The sequence below is a fragment of the Leucopleurus acutus genome (assembly GCF_964270905.1).
Source record: "Leucopleurus acutus genome assembly, chromosome: 1".
Taxonomy (NCBI): Eukaryota; Metazoa; Chordata; class Mammalia; order Artiodactyla; family Delphinidae; genus Leucopleurus; species Leucopleurus acutus.
In genome coordinates this window covers 55,039,149-55,063,800 of record NC_139142.1, presented here as the reverse complement: position 1 = coordinate 55,063,800, position 24,652 = coordinate 55,039,149, and positions in this window count along the sequence as shown.

Sequence of the window (24,652 nt, the reverse complement as noted above, 5' to 3'; positions counted from 1 at the left end):
CACCCCTCTCTGAGGAAATATTTGCATAAAGTTATATTTATCAGAGGCTTTGAGAACTCTTTAAATGCTTTCTTTTTATAATAATTGATCATTTTGTTCACCCAACAAAAATCATAAAGAAGAGTTTGACATTCTTTATTGTTGCAGACATCTCATTGTAGTTTTGTCTAAGATCTGGCTGCAACATATCACACTACTGGTCATTCAGTTTGGTTTGGTTTACATGACTGTCTCCACAGAGTCATCTTATTCCATCCCATATAAACTCCTTCCAGCAGAGTACAAGGTTACAGTGCAAACATACACATGAAAGACAAACAGTAATTGTGGCAGGTGGATTTTAAAGGATAATGAGAGTTAAAATTAAGTTTAATTTTAGCTATTATTTTGTGTGACTAGACCCTACTGAAAATCACTGGAAATCAAGTTAAGTTTGGGATTGGTTCAATAGATATTTATTGAGCACACACCATGTGCCAGTCAGTGTTCCAAGTACAACAGTGGACAACACTGAGAAATTCTGTCTATCTTGTTCAGTCTATATTTTAATGAGGTATGACAGACAAAAACAGAAAGAATGAGTGAATGAATGGTATCTCAGGAAGTCAAACATGCTACAGTGAGACTTCACCAGAGTAAGGAGATAAGAGTAATAGTAAATCCCGTGTTGTTTTACATAAAGGAGTAAGGAAAGTTCTTTCTAATAATGAGATAGTTGAGTAAAGACCTGAAGGAAGTTAGCAGCTGAGCCATATGGATTTTCCCCTTATTTTCAGAGAAAGAAGAGATGGAGAGCATGACAAGTATAAGGAACAAGAATGTAGGTCAAGAAAAGTGGAAGATGGAAAATTAGTATTGTAGTAATTTAGATTACAGATGATGATGTCCTGGACAGGGTACAAGGATTGGAAACAGGATAACATGGTTAGGATTTTCATCTGTTTCAAGGATAAAAACAACACTTTACACTGGCTTATGAGAGAAAAAGAATAGTTATGGCTTGCTCTAGGGTTTTGGCCTGAGCAATTGGAAGAATGCAGCTTCTATTTTTGGATTGAGAATGACAGAGGGTTTCATAGTAAATATCAAGAATTGTTTTAGAGATTGGTTCAAGATGGTGGAGTAAAAGGATGTGCTCTCACTCCCCCTGTGAGAGCACCAGAATCACAATGAACTGCTGAACACTCATCAACAGGAAGACACTGGAACTCACCAAAAAAGATACCCCACAACCAAAGACAAAGGAGAAGCCACAATGAGATTGTAGGAGAGGTGCAATCACAATAAAATCAAATCCCATAACTGCTGGGTGGGTGACTGACAAACTGGAGAACACTTATACTACAGAAGTCCACCCACTGGAGTGAAGGTTCTGAGCCCCACGTCAGGCTTCCCAACCTGGGGGTCCAGCAATGGGAGGAGGAATTCTTAGAGAAACAGACTTTGAAAGCTAGTGGGATTTGATTACAGGACTTCAACAGGACTGAGAGAAAATGAGACTCCACTCTTGGAGTGCACACACAAAGTAGTGTGTGCATCGGGACCTAGGGGAAGGATCAGTGACCCCATAGGAGACTGAACCAGACCTAACTGCTAGGGTTGGAGGGTCTCCTGTAGAGGTAGGGGGTGGCTGTGTCTCACTGTGAGGACAAGGAGACTAGCAGCAGAAGTTCTGAGAAGTACTCCTTGGCATGAGACCTCCCAGAGTCTGCCATTAGCCCCAACAAAGAGCCCACGTAGGCTCCAATGTTGGGTCGCCTCAGGCCAAACAACCAACAGGGAAGGGACCCAGCCCTACCCATCAGCAGACAAGCACATTAAAGTTTTACTGAGCTCTGCCCACCAGGGCAACAGCCAGCTCTACCCACCACCAGTCCCTCACATCAGGAAACCTGCACAGCCTCTTAGATAGCCTCATCCACCAGAAGGCAGATAGCAGAAGCAAGACGAGCTACAATCCTGCAGCCTGTGGAACAAAAACCACATTCACAGAAAGATAGACAAGATGAAAAGGCAGAGGGCTATGTATCAAATGAAGGAACAATATAAAACCCCAGAAAAACAACTAAACGTAATGGAGATAGGCAAGCTTCCAGAAAAAGAATTCAGAATAATGATAGTGAAGATGATCCAGGACCTCAGAAAAAGGATGGAGGCAAAGATTGAGAAGATGCAAGAACTGTTTAACAAAGACCTAGAAGAATTAGAGAACAAACAAACAGAGATGAACAATACAATAATTGAAAGGAAAAATGCACTAGAAAGAATCAATAGCAGAATAACTGAGGCAGAAGAACGGATAAGTGACCTGGAAGACAGAATGGTGGAATTCACTGCTGTGAAACAGAAAAAAGAAAAAAGAATGAAAAGAAATGAAGACAGCCTAAGAGACCTCTGGGAAAACATTAAATGCAACAATATTTGCATTATAGGGGTCCCAGAAGGAGAAGAGAGAGAGAAATGACCCGAGAAAATAGTTGAAGAGATTATAGTTGAAAATTTCCTTAACACGGGAAAGAAAATAGCCACCCAGTCCAGGAAGCACAGAGAAACCCATACAGGATAAACCCAAGGAGAACCATGTTTAGACACATAGTAATCAAATTGGCAAAAATTAAAAACAAAGAAAAATTATTGAAAGCAGCAAGGGAAAAATAACAAATAACATACAAGGGAACTCCCATAAGGTTAACAGCTGATTTCTCAGCAGAAACTCTACAAGCCAGAAGGGAATGGCATGACATATTTAAAGTGATGAAAGGGAAGGAACTACAATCAAGATTACTCTACCCGGCAAGGATCTCTTGCAGATTCGATGGAGAAATCAAAAGCTTTACAGACAAGTAAAAGCTAAGAGAATTCAGCACCACCAAACCAGCTCTACAACAAATGCTAAAGGAACTTCTCTAAGTGGAAAACACAAGAGAAGAAAAGGACCTACAAAAACAAACCCAAAACAATTAAGAAAATGGTCATAGGAACATACATATTGATAATTACCATAAACATGAATGGATTAAATGCTCCAACCAAAAGACACAGGCCTGTTGAATGGATACAAAAACAAGACCCATATATATGCTGTCTACAAGAGACCCATTTCAGACCTAGGGACACATACAGACTGAAAGTGAGAGGATGGAAAAAAATATTCCACGCAAATGGAAATCAAACGAAAGCTGGAGTAGCAATACTCATATCAGATAAAATAGACTTTAAAATAAAGAATGTTACAAGAGAAAAGGAAAGACACTACATAATGATTAAGGGATCAATCCAAGAAGAAGATATAACTATTATAAATATATATGCACCCAATATAGGAGCACCTCAACACATAAGGCAACTGCTAACAGCTATAAAAGAGGAAATCGACAGTAAAACTATAATAGTGGGGGACTTTAACACCTCACTTACACCAATGGACAGATCATACAAACACAAAATTAATAAGGAAACAAAAGCTTTAAATGACACAATAGACCAGGTAGATTTAATTGATATTTATAGGACATTCCATCCAAAAACAGCAGATTACACTTTCTTCTCAAGTGCGCATGGAACATTCTCCATGATAGATCACATCTTGGGTCACAAATCAAGCCTCAGTAAATTTAAGAAAATTGAAATCATATCAAACATCTTTTCTGACCACAATGCAATGAGATTAGAAATCAATTACAGGGAAAAAATGTAAAAAACACAAACACATGGAGGCTAAACAATATGTTACTAAATAAGTAAGAAATCAAAGAGGAAATCAAAAAATACCTAGAGACAAATGACAGTGAAGACATGATGATCCAAAACCTATGAGATGCAGCAAAAGCAGTTCAAAGAGGGAAGTTTATAGCAATACAATCCTACCTCAAGAAACAACAAACATCTCAAATAAACAATCTAACCTTACACCTAAAAGAAGTGGAGAAAGAAGAACAAACAAAACCCAAAGTTAGCAGAAGGAAAGAAATCATAAAGATCAGAGCAGAAATAAATGAAATAGAAACAAAGAAAACAACAAAGATTAATAAAACTAAAAGCTGGTTCTCTGAGAAGATAAACAAATTGATAAACCATTAGCCACACTCATCAAGAAAAAGAGGGAGAGGACTCAAATCATTAAAATTAGAAATGAAAAAGGAGAAGTTACAACAAACATCGCAGAAATACAAAGCATCCTAAGAGACTACTATAAGCAACTCTATGCCAATAAAATGGACAACCTGGAAGAAATGGACAAATTCTTAGAAAGGTATAACCTTCCAAGACTGACCCAGGAGGAAATAGAAAATATGAACAGACACATAACAAATAATGAAATTGAAACTGTGATTAAAATATCTTCCAACAAACAAAAGTCCAGACCAGATGGCTTCACAGGTGAATTCTATCAAACATTTAGAGAAGAGCTAACACCCATCTTTCTCAAACTCTTCTAAAAAATTGCAGGGGAAGGAACACTCCCAAACTCATTCTATGGGGCCACCTTCACCCTGATACCCAAACCAGACAAAGATACTACAAAAAAAGAAAATTGCAGACTAATATCACTCATGAATATAGATGTCAAAATCCTCAATGAAATACTAGCAAACAGAATCCAAAAACACATTAAAAGGATCAAACAGGGCTTCCCTGGTGGCACAGTGGTTGAGAGTCTGCCTGCCAATGCAGGGGACACAGGTTCGTGCCCCGGTCCAGGAAGATCCCACATGCCGTGAAGCGGCTGGGCCCGTGAGCCATGGCCACTGAGCCTGCACCTCCGGAACCTGTGCTCCACAACAGGAGAGGCCACAACAGTGACAGGCCCGCATAACGCAAAAAAAAAAAAAAAAAAAAAAAAAAAAAGGATCACACATCATGAACAAGTGGGATTTATCCTAGGAATGCAAGGCTTCTTCAATATACGCAAATCAATCAATGTGATACACCATATTAACAAACTGAAGAAGAAAAACCATATGATCATCCCAATAGATGAAGAAAAATCTTCTGAAAAAATTCACCACCCACTTATGATAAAAACTCTCCAGAAAGTGGGCAAAGAGGGAACCTACCTCAACATAATAAAGGCCATATATGACAAACCCACAGCAAACATCATTCTCAATGGTGAAGAACTGGAAGCATTTCCTTTAAGATCAGGACCAAGACAAGGATGTCCACTCGCACCACTATTATTCAACATAGTTTTGGAAGTCCTAGCCATGGCAATCAGAGAAGAAAAACAAATAAAAGGAATACAAATTGGAAAAGAAGAAGTAAAACTATCACTGTTTGCAGATGACTGTTTGCACATGATACTATACATCGAGAATCCTAAAGATGCCACCAGAAAACTACTAGACCTAATCAATGAATTTGGTAAAGTTGCAGGATACAAAATTAATGCACAGAAATCTCTTGCATTCCTATACACTAATGATGAAAAATCTGAAAGAGAAATTAAGGAAACACTCCCATTTACCACTGCAACAAAAAGAATAAAATACCTAGGAATAAACCTACCTAGGGAGACAAAGGACCTGTATGCAGAAAACTATAGGACACTGATGAAAGAAATTAAAGGTGATACCAACAGATGGAGAGATATACCATGTTCTTAGATTGGAAGAATCAATATTGTGAAAATGACTATACTACCCAAAGCAATCTACAGATTCAGTGAAATCCCTATCAAATTACCAATGGCATTTTTTACGGAGCTAGAACAAAAAAATCTTAAAATTTGTATGGAGACATAAAAGACCCCGAATAGCCAAAGCAGTCTTGAGGGAAAATAACAGAGCTGGAGGAATCAGCCTCCCAGACTTCAGACTACACTACAAAACTACAGTAATCAAGACAATATGGTACTGGCAAAAAAAGAGAAATAGAGATCAATGGAATAGGATATAAAGCCCGAGATAAATCCACACACCTATGGTCAACTAATCTGTGACAAAGGAGGCAAGGATATACAATGGAGAAAAGACAGTCTCTTCAAAAAGTGGTGCTGGGAGAACTGGACAGCTACATGTAAAATAATAAATTAAGACACTCCCTAACACCATACACAAAAATAAACTCAAAATGGATTAGAGACCTAAATGTAAGACTGAACACTATAAAACTCTTAGAGGAAAACATAGGAAGAACACTCTTTGACATAAATCACAGCAAGATTTTTTTGATCCACCTCCTAGAGTAATGGAAATAAAAACAAAAATAAACAAATGGGACCTAATGAAACTCAAAACCTTTTGCAAAGCAAAGCAAACTACAACCAACAGGAAAAGACAACCCTCAGAATGGGAGAAAATATTTGCAAACGAATCAACAGACAAAGGATTAATCTACAAAATGTATAAACAACTCATGCAGCTCAATATTAAAAAAAACAAACAACCCAATCCAAAAATGGGCAGAAGACCTAAATAGACATTTCTCCAAAGAAGACATACAGATGGCCAAGAAGCACATGAAATGCTCCTCAACATCATTAATTATTAGAGAAATGCAAATCAAAACTACAATGAGGTATCACCTCACACCAGTTAGAATAGGCACCATCAGAAAATCTACAAACAACAAATACTGGAGAGGGTGTCGAGAAAATGGAACCCTCTTGCACTGTTGGTGGGAATGTAAATTGATACAGCCACTATGGAGAACAGTATGGAGTTTCCTTAAAAAACTAAAAATAGAATTACCATATGACCCAGCAATCCCACTACTGGGCATATACCCAGAGAAAACCATAATTCAAAAAGACATATGCACCCCAATGTTCATTGCAGCACTATTTACAATAGCCAGGTCATGGAAGCAACCTAAATGCCCATCAACAGATGAATGGATAAAGAAGATGTGGTACATATATACAATGGAATATTACTCAGCCATAAAACGCAACAAAATTGGGTCATTTGTAGAGACATGGATAGATCTAGAGACTGTCATGCAGAGTGAAGTAAGTCAGAAAGAGGAAAACAAATATCGTATATTAACGCATATATGTGGAACCTAGAAAAGTGGTACAGATGAATCAGTTTGCAGGGCAGAAATTGAGACACAGATGCAGAGAACAAACGTATGGACACCAAGACGGGGGAAGTGGGGGGCGGGGTGTTGGTGTTATGAACTGGGAGATTGGGATTGACATATATACACTAATATGTATAAAATGGATAACTAATAAGAGCCTGTTGTATAAAATAATAAATAAAATAAAATTCAAAAAAAAAGAATTGTTTTAATTACGTTAAGTTTGAGATGCCTATAAGACTGCAAGGGGAATTTATGTGTTTGAAGTTCAGAGAAGAGTTATTACTGAGGACATAAATTTGGGAGCTATCAGAATACAGATGAGATGTACATGCGTATCACTGAATGAAATCAATTAGAAAATTCCTGTTGATAAAGAAAAGATGCTCAAGGATTTAGCATTGTGACACTCTAATATTTAGAGGTCAGGTCACAAGAAGAAACCTAAAAGGATATTTTAGTATCTCTTTTAAGAGACCACTCAGTGACAGAGGAGGAAAAACAAGAGATTTTCTGGAGGTCAGGTGAAGAAAGTGTTTTAGGAAGAGTTATAATAGTCATTTGTGTCAAATGCTACTGAGAGGTCCAGTTAGATGTAGTTTAAGAATTTATCATTAGATTTAACAACATGGAAGCTATTGATGATCTTGGAACAGAAGTTTTTGTGCATGGATAGACATAAAAACCTAAATGGATTGAGGAAAGTGAAAGTGGTGATAGTAAGTATAGACAGTTTGAGGAATTTTGCCATAAAGGTGAGCAAAGAAGTGGGGAGGTGGCTGAAGCGGTATGTTAAATGTAGTTAAGGGATATTATAACATACCTGTACAACATTGGGAATTTTCCAGAAGGAGGATTATTGATGATGGAGAAGAAAGAGAGAACAACAGTGGGGTCAAATGGAAATAAAGGAGCAGGGCTTGAGTTGTCATGTGCACTATGTAGTGTATATCTAAATGTTGGTTATGCTTTTATTCTTATTTTAATTATTTCTTTTTTTAATTTTATTTTATTTAATCTATTTTTGGCTGTGTTGGGTCTTCATTGCTGCACACGGGCTTTCTCTAGTTGCAGCGAGTGGGGGCTACTCTTCTTTGTGGTGCAAGGGCTTCTCATTGTGGTGGCTTCTCTTGTTGCAGAGCACGGGCTCTAGGTGTGTGGGCTTCAGTAGTTGCGGCACGTGGGCTCAGTAGTTGTGGTTCACAGGCTTTAGAGCGCAGGCTCAGTAGTTGCGGTGCACAGGCTTAGCTGCTCCACGGCATGTGGGATCTTCCCAGACCAGGGATTGAACCTGTGTCCCCTGCATTGGCAGGCAGATTCTTAACCACTGTGCCACCAGGGAAGTCCCAGTTATGCTTTTATTCTTAAAGAAAAAAAAAGTTTTTGGTTTAAACTCTTCTGACTCCTAAAAGAAAAAAGTAATAGGAACCTTAGGAGGAAACTTAAAACAGAATGGTTTAAGCTCTCAAAATACCTTACCTTTACTCCATTTATGAAACTATTTTCAGCATAAACAGACTCTTTCAACATACTGTATGATCTTGTCCTCTGGTTTGTCTAATCTAAACATGTTTCTGTTAAAGGCTATCGTAACCCCCAACAGAGAATCAAATGACATTTATTCAAGCCTCAGTGCCAGATTAACGTGCCAGAAATTATGCTGATACCTACAAAATGTAACTTTATTTTCTTTCCCTGAGCTTTGCAGCAAGATAATTTAGCTTCAGGCAGTCAAAGCATAAACCTCTTTAAGGTTGATTTTTCCAAAAGCAGCTGTTTGTAGTCTAAAGCTGCATTTGTGTGCAAGTCATTAGTAGGGTGTTTACAAGTTTGCTTTTTTTTCCATATGGTTTCTGTAAAACTATATCTTGGTTGATATTTTATTTCTAAACATACTTCTATGCCAGTTCATCCTCTGGGAGTATATGAAGCATAAATTCAATCTACCAGTCAGATCTTCCTGATGTTTAATATTAAATGCTTCAAAGTATATCACACCCCCCTTTACTCTATTCCACACATACTTAATGATGCAATATCTAGGGCAGCTTCTTTTTTGACCCAGCTGGAAATTAGTTGGTGAATTTAAACAATGATTGATGAATTTTGGCACCTGAAAGAGTTAGGATTAACTCTAGGGACTAATTATTTTCCTGTACCACATCATTCAAGCCACTGCTGTGGGCAAGCATCATTAATCCCAACAGTCAATTATTCATCCTTTCTATCCCTATCCTCAAAATGTTCCATTTAAAACATCCGAAGTCAAGTTCTTATTAATTTGGGAATTTTGGACCAAAAAAATAGAGATCTCAATATAAATAGAATTATTTTTAAAGTTTGGATACTTATTTCACATGGAATTTACTTTCATATATGGTATGAGGATGGGATCATTCACATTCTGGAGACCTAAAACCAAATAAGTGCTCCCCATGCACCTGTTATACAATGGAGGAAGAGACAGTATAACTACAATAAAGAATCAACTTGGAAAATGGAAGAATGGGAAATATGCCCTATAGCCATTTGCTGTAACATCCTGAAATCCTTTAAGGTAGACATTCATGGACTCCCTCCTGTAGGATGGAAAACATTTCTTAATTAGTTCACAATTCTGCTCCTTAGGAAGAGGGTTCCATACATTGTTCTACTGAGATTGGTCATTGGTCTGTGATTCTGCCCTCTGGGTGATTACTCCATTCCATTATCCTAATTAGTTACATATATTGGGCATTAGGGGGAAAAAAGGCACATTTGTAGGCTGAACAGCCTTCTCATCCTATTTACTACCTGGAAAATGCTGGGGATCCAATATTCATTTTAAGTCTTGGAGAGAGAATTTTAGAATACCTTACTCTCCCTCGTGGTTTCTTCGGCAGTACAATCCTCATAAAACCTTCATGGGCTTCTTATTTAGTTGAATCAAAACTATCTCATGTACCAATTACTGCACACACAATCTTTTTGAGACTTCTCAGATATTTTTAATATCTCTTTACTTTCTCATACCCTTGACTCTTTTTCTCAATTTTATTGCATTCCTCTGCAACCCATCAGAGTTTAGTGGAAGCACCACACATTTAGTCTCTTTTCCTTGAGTACTTTTTTTCTAATTAAAAAGTTTTATTGAAACTACCCTCCTAGTTGAGCCTTTACACTAAGACATTTTAGTTGAGAGAAAGATTTTAACAAAATGGATGTATCAGCCATTCTCTTGATCAAAGTATTGCCTTGTGGCTGAGATTTAATTCGTCTTTATTGGTCAAAGAATTTCTCCATTTTATCTTTTATTATTTGAGGTTAAGAAGCAGTTAGTTACCTTTCCACCCCTACAAATCCCAGTATTTCTGCTCTCTCTATCCTCTCTGACCAACCTTTGAGACAATAACAGCAAATTCTGGGCTAATTTCTTCTTTGTAATTCTTTATCAAATGCAGTCAACAACTAATATGCACTAATATATTCACACTACTACTTTATTCAAACTTATTTGCTTAGTTAAATTCTCATTAAGTTCATTCTCTTTCTTCCAAGTTACAGCAAAGCTGCAGTTTTCCAACTACTTCTCCACTGAAAATCATAGAATGCCATCTTCCCAGGCTCCAATGACAAGAAACTAAAACCACTATAACTGAGTACTAACATAACAAAAACATATGGTATCAGTCATTTATAATGCCTTCAGATATTTTTATGTAATGACAAAACAGAACAATGCAGCCTGAAGTCAAACAAGCCTGAAGTCTCCATGGTTTAGACAAACATTTATATATTACCCAGGTTACATGTTCAATGTGATTTATTAGAAGGATTTACTCCATCAGGGAACTTAGCAGATAGAAATTCTGTATTCTCACATGCTTCTAGGAGCCCCAAAGAATGGGAAGGGATTTAGTGAATCACACTTTGCTCTAAAAGGTTTCAGCTGGGAAGGAGCCCATATCACTTTCTCTCACATTTCATTGGTCAAAACAAGTCATATAACTATGCCCAACTTAAAGGGGGTGCAATTCAACACCCAGAAAACAGCACTAATGAATTCCACATCCACATATTGGCTTTCTTCATGTCCCAATTACAAGTTATTAAACTATATTTTATGATAAAATATTATTTTATGTTCAATGTCATTACCATGTTTTGTGTAACTCGATGAAAATCTAATGGTTCGCTTGGTAAATTATGTTCTGAACAATTTGAGATACATAGTTTTAGAACAAAAATAATAAGAATCATTATTTTCTTTAATAAAAGTTATATTTTATAAGGGGAAAAAACTACCACATGCATCTCATGGAGGGTAGAGGGTTTGTACTGCATGCCCAAAGGAAAAATTTTGGTCCCTTTCTATCTGTTCACTATCTCCTCTTCATGGGAGGAAATGTGACTCCAACTTACAAGTTCCTGAATCCATTGTCTAATTACCTAGATTCATATGTTGAAGGCTGTTGCTCAACTACTAAGCTATTTGTTCTCTCTCTCTCTGAAGTGCCTACTTACAAGTGGTGTCTGCTCCCTCTGGCACTTCCTGAATATTAACTTTTTCATTTGTATGTTTTCCCAAGCGGTAGAGGAAGCCAACTGTTCTGCCAGTGACAGAATGAGTACATAACTCCAATTTATGGTAAAAAGTGTACAGTTTTGGACTTTGGTCCCTATTTCAAGCTACAGTATCCAATCTAGACATACCTTAATTCCTACCTGTCTCCTGTGCATATGTTCTATTGACTCAGCACTTAGAGGAGATATGATTATTTAGCCTGAGTCAGAATGACCAAAACATGGGGAAGAAAACCTTCCAAATAGGGAAAAGCAGGAAACTAAGGGACTAAATCACACATAGAAAAGAATAAAACATCTTTTGTGATGTAATGGTAGGTTTCTGCAGGCCTGAATCTGGTTTCAATAGATGCACGCTTTAGAAAGAGGAACCATTAGCTGCTGGAAAATCAGGCATGCATCTGACTATACCCCTGAAACAACCTGGCCTTTTCTCACATTGAAGATGAGGCTGAGACAGGTAGTCATTTATTTCAATTAAGACTTACATCAAAATTGGCAGAGCTTCTGTATACAGGTTTTTGAGGTATTACTGCATGAAATTACCATATTCTACTTTTAATGAGGGCTATAGTCCCACAGCTTAAATTACAATGGGCATATTGCACATTCCTTGGCAGACCATAGAACTCTGGTACATGATCCTCTGTATTAATTATCAACCATAACTATATTGCTATATAACAAACTATCCCAAAGTCAAAAGTTTAAACAGTAACTATTAGGTTTAATAGGAATCTACAGAATCTTGGGAGGTCAGCTGGGAGTCCACCCTGGTCTTACTTATATGCCTGTATCAGGTATAGATAAGGCAGACTGTGGTAATTTTGACTGGGTTCTCTCACATGTTTAGGGATAGGCTCGCTATTGTCTGGTCCATAATAGCATCATCTCACTTAGATGTGTTTCTTACCCCTCAAGTGGAATTCTTCGCACGTTAGAGGCAGGGGTCCAAGTGAGCAAGAAGTTGCTTTCTTAAGGCCAAGACTCAAAACTCATACATAATTAATTCCACAGCATTCTATTAGCCAAAATAATTTAAAAGGTAAGCCCAAGTTCAAAGAGAGGGCAAATAAAATCTACACTATAGTGAGGAAAACTACAAAATCAAACAGTATGTGGATATAGTGAGGGGTAAAGAAATTTGGTGATTTTGCAATCTACCACTACTTTTAAACTTTCATGCACTGGAACACTGCCTCAATTGTTGTCACTTTGTAAATGTAGTGAATTTCACATAAGAACAAAGAAGAAACTAAAGATTCTAACTTCAGAGACTCAGGTGGTTTGCTACTGGCTCCTAGACAATAATCTCAAGTTGGTTCATCATGGTTAATAAATTAAGCCCTGACAAAGGCTTTTGATTTTAGAGACCTGGGCATTGCAGTCATCATAGTGGAGTTATTGTTTTTGTCACTCAGCTGAAAAGCACAGACTCTTTTGTGATTGAGATATTCTTCTTCTTAGGTTAAGAAAGAAAAAATAAATAAAATCATTATTAATGATTATACATTTTAATTATCTGACTATAGAAGTCAGGTTTGCTCAGAATATCAATAAGAAACCACAGTAGTTTTAAAATCAGATTGAATCTTGCTTTCAGAATAAAAACAGTGGGATGGTGAAATCCAAAAAAGGAAATAAAGTCAGACTTGTGTATATTATGTTATTAATAAGTAATGGAGGGTGGGGGCCCCAAAGAGACTTAAAGAAGAAAGGGAAACAAGATCACAGAAAAAAATAAAATAAAATAATGCTCATAGGGACAATCCAGATCCAAAAAACTATTGAAAAGCACTCAAAACGGCAGAGAGAGAGTCTGTAATAAGTGCAACTGGGAACCCTTAGCTTGAAAACAGAGACAGCCAGGTGGTTGAAGAAAATTCAGAAAGATTTCAGATGGGAGAAGTAAGATCAGTCTAAAATACTTCAAGAAACATTTGATAGCTTCAAGGTAACACTTTTTGTTATTGTTATTTTTGGTGTTTGTGATAATTTTCTTTGGTTTTGCTTTTATCTCAGAAAGCATATCTATATATTTCTTGAGGGAATATGGTCAGAAAATGTATAAAGTTAGATCTCTAAATGACACTGAAGATAAACTATCTTACAATGACCCATAATAGACAAAAATATATAATAACTTGGTCTAGGTTATATTCTGTGTAGAATTATCCAATATGATGGTCACAGGGTTGATAATGCCTTAGTGTCTTCATATCTAACGTGAGAACAATTCCTCTAACGCGAGAACAATTCCTCTAACGTGAGAACGATTCCTCAAGTGGAACTGTTCTTATGTTAGAGGCAGGGGTCCAAGTTCATCATGGAACATACTTCAGGGGAAAGTACAGAGAAATGTAATAGGAAAACAAATGTGTGGACCTAAGAGCAATGGGGTAAAAAAGGAATGCAGACATTATATCCTAGCCTTATACATGGTAGAGAGAGAAGACAATAAACAATCTAAGAAACACGCAAAAGATTTAAAACTCAAATTGACTATTGTAAATGACTAAGAGTATACAGAAGAAACAGAACACTAAAGGCATATTCCATTGCTAGATAGAAAGAGGTGGTAAGTAGAAGTGATTCAACCACTGCATGAAATAATATCAGTTATGTACCCACTACTTGGAAATTCAAAATTATGAAGAAAAATAAGATAGTTATCTACATTTTAAATGTTTCTACTCACTGGGATCTTAAAGATAGTGTCTTAGAAAAAAAGATAGTGACCATGATTCTCAACTGAGACAAACAATAGACAAAGGAGAGATTGTCCCCAGGAAGTAAAATTAATAACTCTAAGAATTCCTACATCTGATGCAACAGCACAGTCACTGTTGCAAATGACTAAAAATTATTTTGGAGCTGATAAAAAATAACTCCCCCAAACTCTGGGGCTGGACCTCCAGTAAACTAGTCATTCTAGTTATCCCAGAAGGTATTGACTGACTTAAGGTCTGGAAAAATCTGCAGCTATGCTTGTTCTTAGCTCTACATTTCTCAGTGGCCCATAACATATCACCTGTTTCCTCTTCTCCTGTATTTTTTGTGAAGAAATGCTGACACTCATGATATGGGGGCAGACAAGAGCTTCAATATTTGTAAAGTTAGAAACTCTGAGGCAAAGGAGGGCTTTTCAGTACAGCATGGTCATCTCCAGGATGGAGAAACTCAGAGACTCTGCCAAAAGAATATATTGTTGGAGTTCAAGAGAATGGGACAAAGAACAATGCAAGGCTATGAACCCAGGTTTGTAAGCCTGGTGGGCTATTAAAAATATGGGTACTTTGTTCACAAAGGGAACAGGAAGCCCATCCTAGGTTTGGGTATCAGGACTTCAAGGTTCAAAGGAGAAATAAAAATCAAGAGGGATATGAAGTACGAAGGATCAAACCTAAGGGCAAAATGGGAATCTAAAGTAAATCCTGGTACTGCAGGTGTCACTGCTGCATATTTCAAAATTTGGCAAGAAAACAGGTGTATTCAAATACCACACTTTAAAAAAGGAGGCCATAAGACTATCTTGGAGTTTTCCCCAAAGTATGATATATCATAACTATAAAATCATAAGTACCCTTTGATTGGGATATTTCTTCCAATTACTATTAATATAGGATTTCAGTAGTAGATTCAAGAAAAATGACATAGATTGAGAGCCATTTTGGCAAGAATAAAATCACAATCTCTTCCTTTCCTTGCCTCTCTTTTTCCCTATGTCCTCTCCCTTCCCCTACTTCTTTCCTCTGGATAACTAAACCTCTGCTGTAATTTTTGACTGGCCAGAGTAATATGGCTCTAAAGTGTACTGGCATAATTTGGGTGGTATTATGAGTCAACGGACTGTCTTTTTTATTTTCAAATTTTCATATGGAAATACAGCTAGTGTACTGATACTCTGTTGTGTCCCCTTGACTAACTCTTTGGAAAACTGAGTCCGAGGAGAGACTTGAGGTTGGGTTGATTTAACTTTATAAATACAAACAAACTTCATCCATTTAAAATGAAGGAATACAACCCAAGCTGCTGCTGCTGATAGACCTTCATCTCCACCCAGGCATCTGTATGAAATACATTTGACAGCAAATGAATAGAATATGAATTTGTAAAAGGCAGGACTTTATACTTAAATTGTATTGGATTTAATAAAAGATTTTGGACTTTACCCCTAGAGAAAGGTGACTAACACAGCAAGTGGTAACTATAATTAGGGCACTGAAGTAAAAATTCTAAAATGTGTGGCATTGAATCTGGGACTAGACAGTGGATATCTGACCAACTATTATTAGAGTCAAGAAAGGTGAAAACTCATGCTCTGCAGTGGCAAACATCTGGGGAAACTGCTTTCTATTAATAATTGTACCTAAAGATCCTGTGGCTTTAGGTAAAGTAGGAAAACAGAATTTGGTGGTGTGATTAGTTTCTGTGATAATTTGATATATATTTTAAAACTCTGTAAGAAAGAGATGAGTTCAGGAAAGAATTGGCTATTTTGCAACAGATTAAAAAGGAGATTAGAAAATCTAGAAATTCTATGACCTTCACAGTTGGAAAGTGCAACTGGTTTTCTCATCCAACCATAAAACAGGTAAAACTGAAAAATACAAGGTCTACAAAACCCCAGCTTTGTGGCAAGACCAAGTCAAAGAGAAGTTATGAAATTCATTTTAAATGCTCAGAACTGGTTAATGTAGTGCCTATTAAATCATTTTAGTTGGAAAAAATGATTGAGAAAAGAGACCAAAGGTTTGGCTCTCCCACAGGAGATTCAAGTAGCCCTTAATTAAATCTAAAGAAACAGGTGTTTGTTATAAAGGACTATGTGTGTAGCTATGGCAAAAGCTAAATGGTATCAAATATACAAGAAGCTGATCATGTTTTTGAGAGAGTTGTACCTCCAAAAGAGCTATGAGTCAGGTTGAAAAACAAAGAGACTTTTAGGGAGTAGGGGCCTAATCAAGTGTGTTCCACATGTCCTGGGTACGGGGTGCCCTTATGACATCTACACAGAAGAACTTCAAAATTACTATGGAGCAGTGATAGCTGAACACTTCACACTCTTCTTTTTCTGAATCGCAGTGTTTATTGGGGTGACCCTTCCCCATTCCACTGTATAAACAGATTTTATGGGAGGCAGATACATTCCCTTTATAGCCCACAGTACTCCAGATCAGCAAAGCCACAGCTAGAGCTGATACAAAGATGATCATTCAGAGACCCTGAACATGATTCCATCCATGATTTTTGTTGCACTTGGGAAAAAGGTGAGTATACTTCCTTTGTGGAAGGAAAGGTAATAAATATTTACACCCGAAGAGACTATATTATTCTGAAAATATTGATGGACATTTAGAGAAGAGATAACACCTATCCTTCTCAAAATCTTCCAAAATAAAGCAGAGGGAGGAAAACTCCCAAACTCATTCTATGAAGCCACCATCAGCCTGATACCAAAACCAGAAAAAGATGTCACAAAGAAAGAAAACTACAGGCCAATATCACTGATGAACATAGATGCAAAAATCCTCAACAAAATACTAGCAAACAGAATCCAACAGCACATTAAAAGGATCATACACCACGATCAAGTGGGGTTTATCCCATGAATGCAAAGATTATTCAATATTTGCAAATCAATCAACGTGATACACCATATTAACAAATTGAAGGAGAAAAACCATACGATCATCTCAATAGATGCAGAGAAAGCTTTCGACAAAATTCAACACCCGTTTATGATAAAAACCCTCCAGAAAGTAGGCATAGAGGTAACTTTCCTCAACATAATAGAGGCAATACATGACAAACCCACAGCCAACATCGTCCTCAATGGTGAAAAACTGAAACCATTTCCACTAAGATCAGCAACAAGACAAGGTTGCTCACTTTCACCACTATTATTCAACATAGTTTTGGAAGTTTAAGCCACAGCAATCAGAGAAGAAAAACAAATAAAAGGAATCCAAATCAGAAAAGAAGAAGTAAAGCTGTCACTGTTTGCAGATGACATGATACTATACACAGAGAATCCTAAAGTTGCTACCAGAAAACTACTAGAGCTAACCAATGAATTTGGTAAAGTTGCAGGATACAAAATTAATGCACAGAAATCCCTTCTATCCCTATACACTAATGATGAAAAATCTGAAAGTGAAATCAAGAAAACACTCCCATTTACCACTGCAACAAAAAGAATAAAATATCTAGGAATAAACCTACCTAAGGAGACAAAAGACCTGTATGCAGAAAACTATAAGACATTGATGAAAGAAATTAAAGATGATACAAACAGATGGAGAGATATACCATGTTCTTGGATTGGAAGAATCAACATTAACATTGTAAAAATGACTATACTATCCAAAGCAATCTACAGATTCAATGTAATCCCTATAAAACTACCACTGGCATTTTTCACAGAACTAGAACAAAAAATTTCACAATTTGTATGGAAACACGAAAGACCCCAAATAGCCAAAGCAATCTTGTGAAAGAAAAACAGAGCTGGAGGAATCAGGCTCCCAGACTTCAGACTTCAGACAAAGCTACAGTAATCAAGACAGTAGGGTACTGGCACAAAAACAGAAAAATAGATCAATGGAACAGGATAGAAAGCCCAGAGATAAACCCGTGCACATATGGTCACCTTATCTTTGAAAAACGAGGCAAGAATATACAGTGGAGAAAAGACAGCCTCTTCAATATGTGGTTCTGGGAAAACTGGACAGCTACATGTAAAAGAATGAAATTAGAACACTCCCTAACACCATACACAAAAATAAACTGAGAATAGATTAAAGACCTAAATGTAAGGCCAGACACCATAAAACTCTTAGAGGAAAACATAGGCAGAACACTGACCTAAATCACAGCAAGATCCTTTTTGACCCACCTCCTAGAGAAATGGAAATAAAAACAAAAATAAACAAATGAGACCTAATGAAACTTCAAAGCTTTTGCACAGCAAAGGAAACCATAGACAAGACGAAAAGACAAACCTCAGAATGGGAGAAAATATTTGCAAATGAAGCAACTGACAAAGGATTAATCTCCAAAATATACAAGCAACTCATGCAGCTCAATATCAGAAAAACAAACAACCCAATCCAAAAATGGGCAGAAGACCTCAATAGACCTTTCTCCAAAGAAGATATATAGATTGCCAACAAACACATGAAAGAATGCTCAACATCATTCATCATTAGAGAAATGCAAATCAAAACTACAATGAGATATCATCTCACATCAATCAGAATGGCCATCATCACAAAATCTACAAACAATAAATGCTGGAGAGGGTGTGGAGAAAAGGGAACACTCTTGCACTGTTGGTGGGAATGTAAATTGATACATCCACTATGGAGAACAGTAGGGAGGTTCCTTAAAAATCTAAAAATACAACTACCATACGACCCAGCAATGCCACTACTGGGCATTTACCCTGAGAAAACCATAATTCAAAAGAGTCATGTACCAAAATGTTCATTGCAGCTCTATTTACAATCGCCAGGACATGGAAGCAACCTAAGTGTCCATTGACAGAAGAGTGGACAAAGAAGATGTGGCACATATATACAACGGAATATTACTCAGCCATAAAAAGGAATGAAACCGAGTTATTTGTAGTGAGGTGGATGGACCTAGAGACTGTCATACAGAGTGAAGTAAGTCAGAAAGATAAAAACAAATACCGTATGCTAACACATATATATGGAATCTAAAAAAAATAAAGAAAAAAATGGTTAGAATGCCTAGGGGCAAGACAGGAATAAAGACACAGGCCTACTAAAGAATGGACCTGAGGATATGGGGAGGGGGAAGGGTAAGCTGTGACAAAGTGAGAGAGTGGCATGGACATATATACACTACCAAACGTAAAATAGCTAGCTAGGGGGAAGCAGCCGCATAGCACAGGGAGATCAGCTCGGTGCTTCGTGACCGCCTAGAGGGGTGGGATAGGGAGTGTGGGAGGGAGGGAGACGCAAGAGGGAAGAGATATGGGGACATATGTATATGTATAACTGATTCACTTTGTTATAAAGCAGAAACTAACACACCATTGTAAAGCAATTATACTCCAATTAAGATGTTAAAAAAAAATGTTGATGGCTTCTTCCTAAGAGATAGATTATACATCTCTGCCACACTGATACCAGGCTTGTCATATGATTTGTTTTGGCCAGTGAAATATCTGTGGAAGTGACATGTGCTAACTCCAAGCAATGGTATTGCATGGCTCAGCCATTTCTTTATTTCTTTGTGCTACCAGTCTAATATGTCCTAAATTGTGTCTGTATCTTCATTGTAGATTCTGGAATAAAGAAGACATACAGCAGAGCCTAAGATTACCTACAGCCAACAAATAACAGAAACAGGAAATAAATCTTTGCTTTTGTAAGCCACAGATATTTGGAATAATTTGTTACCACAATATTACCTAACAAAAGCTTACTAATACAATGAGTTGGTTCAATTAAACTAAAATACCAATGGTGGGGCTTCCCTGGTGGTGCAGTGGTTGAGAGTCCGCCTGCCGATGCAGGGGACACGGGTTTGTGCCCTGGTCCGGGAAGATCCCACATGCCGTGGAGCGGCTGGTCCCGTGAGCCATGGCCGCTGAGCCTGCACATCCAGAGCCTGTGCTCCACAATGGGAGAGGCCACAACAGTGAGAGGCCTGCGTACCGCAAAAAAACAAAACAAAACAAAAAAAAACAAAATAAAATACCAATGGTGGCCTGTTGTCTAAGTTGAGTTCTTCAATTCAAATGCCAGTATTAAAAAAGATAATAAATTTATTTCCAATCTAACACAAAAGTCTATATCTCAATTGGTTGAAAACTTGGAAAAACTTCTAATTCCAACATTATTTAATTGCTTTCTTTATCCCAGACATTCTGCTAAGTGTTTCACATATATTATCTCATTAAAACTCACCAAGCTCTATTGTTCCTTTTTCAACAGATATCTGAATAGAAGTTAAATAACTTTTCCAAGGTTGCCTGCATGTAAGTGTGCTGATTCCTGATCCTGCATAGCTAGCCACTATTCTCAAATACTCAGGATAAACTTCGCCTTCAAAACTCTCTAATTCTTAGACTCTGTCAATAGCAGTGAAATTAACATATCATTTGAAATATGCTTACAGTGATCCTCTCTCTAGATCAAATATCAGAACATTGTCTGACCACAAATTCTGTGATAAAAGAGAATCTTAAAAATAACACTGTCTCCCAATCTGAGTAACATGAAGCAACAAGCAATATTATATTCATTTACCTTTCTGTTTCCATCCCTGTGATGGAGGATATACCAATGTAACCTTCTAAACGTAAAAGAAAAACAAATATTTCCAAGCACTTTCAGCTGTTTTTCTCCCCTCAGGCTAAGCATCAACCGAAGGAGAGCACTTCTAACAGCTATAGCAGCAATGAAGACGGCAGATGTGTTCTCTTTGGCTAGACTAAAATTGAATACTAAAAATCACTGCAGCTCTGTTCCCTGCCTTTCCTCAATTGCTCTTTGTGTAACCCTGTATAATCCAGCAAACCAATACAGTTCTGATAGAAAACACACTGCAGTTGTTTTACAATTGACTTTACAATACAGTTGGAATAGTAGGAAGAGTACCAGGCTTAGAATTAGCTCTCATTTATTATTCTTACAGGCTCAAAATCCCTGAGAAAGTGGTCAGCTTTTGGAGTTTGTGTCTTCATCTGCAAAAGGAGAATAACATCTCACAGATTTGTTGGGCTGCTTAAATTAAGGCAATTAAAAATGAGATAATGTATTGATCAGAATAGGCTAGGTTACGCTCTGTTAACAAACAACCTCCAATTCTCATCAGTTTAAGGCAATACAGTTAAGGCATCAGTTAAGGCAAATTGCACATGTTTATTTCTCTATACATGTGTAGTTTGTGGTTGGTGAGTTGTAGAGGTGGGGGGCTAATCCACAGTCACACAGGGGATGCAAGACGCCACCATTGTGTAGCCGCACTATCCTGTATTTGTGACTTTCTTTTCACTCTGGTCAGGGAAGAGAGCACTAAAGGGTCTCATACTAGAAATTAAATGCCCCAATCAGAGTATGACAATGTCACTTGCAATCACAGGTTATGGATCGAACTAACTGTAAGAATTCAAGTAAGCAAAGGTCTCCTATGTTCCCAGAAAGAGATGAGAATAATAGATGAGTAATTTCCAGAAGACTGTTCCACAGCCAGTGTTGTGACACATATGTGCCATAATGTTTATGGCAGACACTATCATTATAAAATCATATTATTTGAACAGTATTTTTATCGTTACACTTAGTTATAACCTCCCTACACAATCATAAATAGAAATGGGTTCCAATGTTGAGGTTTTTCACAACTGGAGTATTAACTAAGTATATATGAGCATTTATGTAATTTTCTGAGGAAACATTATAAGTCACTTAAGAAATAAGCATAGGTTTATGAAAGCGGATAGAACTGAACACTGAATAATTGAAAAACACTAAGGGAGGAAGGAGATACAATGGCACAAAGTAACCTCCAGTACAGGATCAAAATAAGAAGATAATTAAATTCGCTGAGATTTAAAATTCTTTGGTTTGAACTCTTTCATCTTATGTCTCTGTCTGATAACTAATTAGAATTTGCAGTGTTGATTTGGTTTTTATTTGCACTTGCAATTTGAAAATTCAAATGCTATATACCAGCTAATTACAATGTTGTATCACTATATTTATATTCATTTTAATTACAACCGCTCTGGTGGCTAAATATCCTGTGTTCCAACTGTCTCACCCAGAGAGACTGTTAATAAGATTCTAAGTTGGACCTTACAATCTGGTATTTATGTTTCAAAATCAATTTGCTTCATTTGAGGGTCCTACCTCTCATGCCTCTATACTAAACCAAAAGGACTTGGTAGAGTCATTAAGACTATTTTATGTCTTAAAAATTCTTAATGATGACTGTATCTTTTTACTTAATCATAAAGAAATTTCAAAGATTGTTATTATTACTGTGGGAGAAGCATGTTTGTAGAAAAACATAGGTCTATATGTTCAATAAGTTTTAAGGATGTCTTTAAAATTCTAATCTTTTTTAATTGGTCAGATAAAATCATTGCCCCTAAATTAGGGGATTATGTTAATAAGAATAAATAGTTCATATATAGGAAAGGTCTTTTTAGGGAAGAAAATTATTAGAGCAAGCTAGATGATAGTCATGTGGGAAGAGAGGGACTTATGCTTCCATTATGCAGCATATATGTGCTAGGTCTTCCTTGCTAAGAAGATATATGAAAACAGAATCAGAAATATACTATGATGTTCATTTATCAAGAATGGTGCTCCATGGTGAAAAGAATATTTTTCTATACACTTCAGCTGGAAGTCAGAATCTTAATTTAAGCAAGAAAATCTGAAAGGTCTGGAGAGTAAGAATAGAGAAAGAGAAAAACTTGAGAACATGAGTTTATTTTATCTCTGGTACAGAATAGAGGCACCAAAAAAAGAACCCTTGGTGAAGACACAGAGACACATGGATGTTTCAAATCAGCTAAGAGCTGACCAACATGAAGTGGCCAGCCATGTGCAAGGTTAGCTAAGCTCAGGCCTAGAGCTGGAACTGTTGACTGTTTGAAAGTTACAAGCTGAGTTTCAAAGCAAATTTGACATTAAAGGAAAACAACTACCTGTACTGAGAGATAACTAAAGCCAGAATAAACTACCCTATGGTGTTTAAAACAAATATTTTTAAATTATTTTAAAATAGCTACTAATTGTTTTTGGTCCCTACATAGGTTGAGTAACATTGATATTGTTTTAATAAAGAGTTTATTTTTATAAAGACTAGGTCCTAGTTTATCCTACATGTTTCATAAGAGAAATACAGCCTCTCTGAAGTGTAACATATTCGCTTCATCTTACTTTCTAACAAATACTTAAGTGCAAGCATATTGTAAAGAAACATCCAAGGTTAAGATGATGTGTTCAATCTTAAATCAGGAAATCAATAAAGAGACTGTTATTGCTTAATTTTATAATATTATGTTATTAGTTTTAGCTGTTTCTCTACTCAGAGGCAATGAAAGTACTACTACTCTTCACTCAGTAGTAATGAAACCTATCTTTACTAATCAATCTTAGACTACTAATCTAGATATTATAGATGTAGATGAGGAGGGGGCATGATAGTTGTCTCATTCAATAATGCTCCCTCTGCTATTTTTTTCTTTATTCCTAGAGTAAATTTTCTAATATTGGTGTCTAGTTATTTAGGAAATAAATTGGTAATAAATTTTGCACCAGTAATCCAATTTTTCAAAGCCTCTAGTCTTTTCTAAGACAAATTCCTCTCTACTATTTGAGAATAGAGACATTTGATCATCCCTGAGCTCTCCTAATTGACAGCTTCATCTTCACTTCAAGTGTACTTTCCACTGCTCTTAGCTCTGCCGTGGACACCACTGGTTTTGTTTCTCATCAGTTCTCAGCACTCTTTCCATAAAATGTTGCACTGACCTCAGTTGGAGCATTCAAAGCAGAGGAAAGAACAGCCCTTCTCCAAAACCCGAAGCAGTCCTTCCTTTCAAAGCCCAGATAAACTTGAAACTAGCAATCAACAACTATCTTAACTATAAAGGGCTCCTGGAGTAATTTTCAGTGTAAGTAATTACAATTGCTTAAGAGTAACTGGTCCAATGAAGCTCTCACTACCCCCACCTATATATTAGATAACTGGAAACAGTGGCTTTTACTCTCAGGCTAAAATCCTAAAAACTACTTTCTAGTACATAAAAATATTCAGGTATTTGTTACAACTTCACATTTTCAAGTTCCTTTTCTGGAGTTTCTTCCTTGTAATATGTATTTTAATTATTGTTCCAGGTAAGTATTATGATCTGACAATTGAGAACTACTGTTCTGAAAAATTGAAAGATTTCTCTGGAAAAGATTTTAAGAATCAGTTTGAGGCTAGAGAATCAGACTAGAGCCTAAAGTAACTGCTTCTCCACAAACCATCATAAAGAAAATAATTGGGAAGAAGGAAGAAAGGAAGA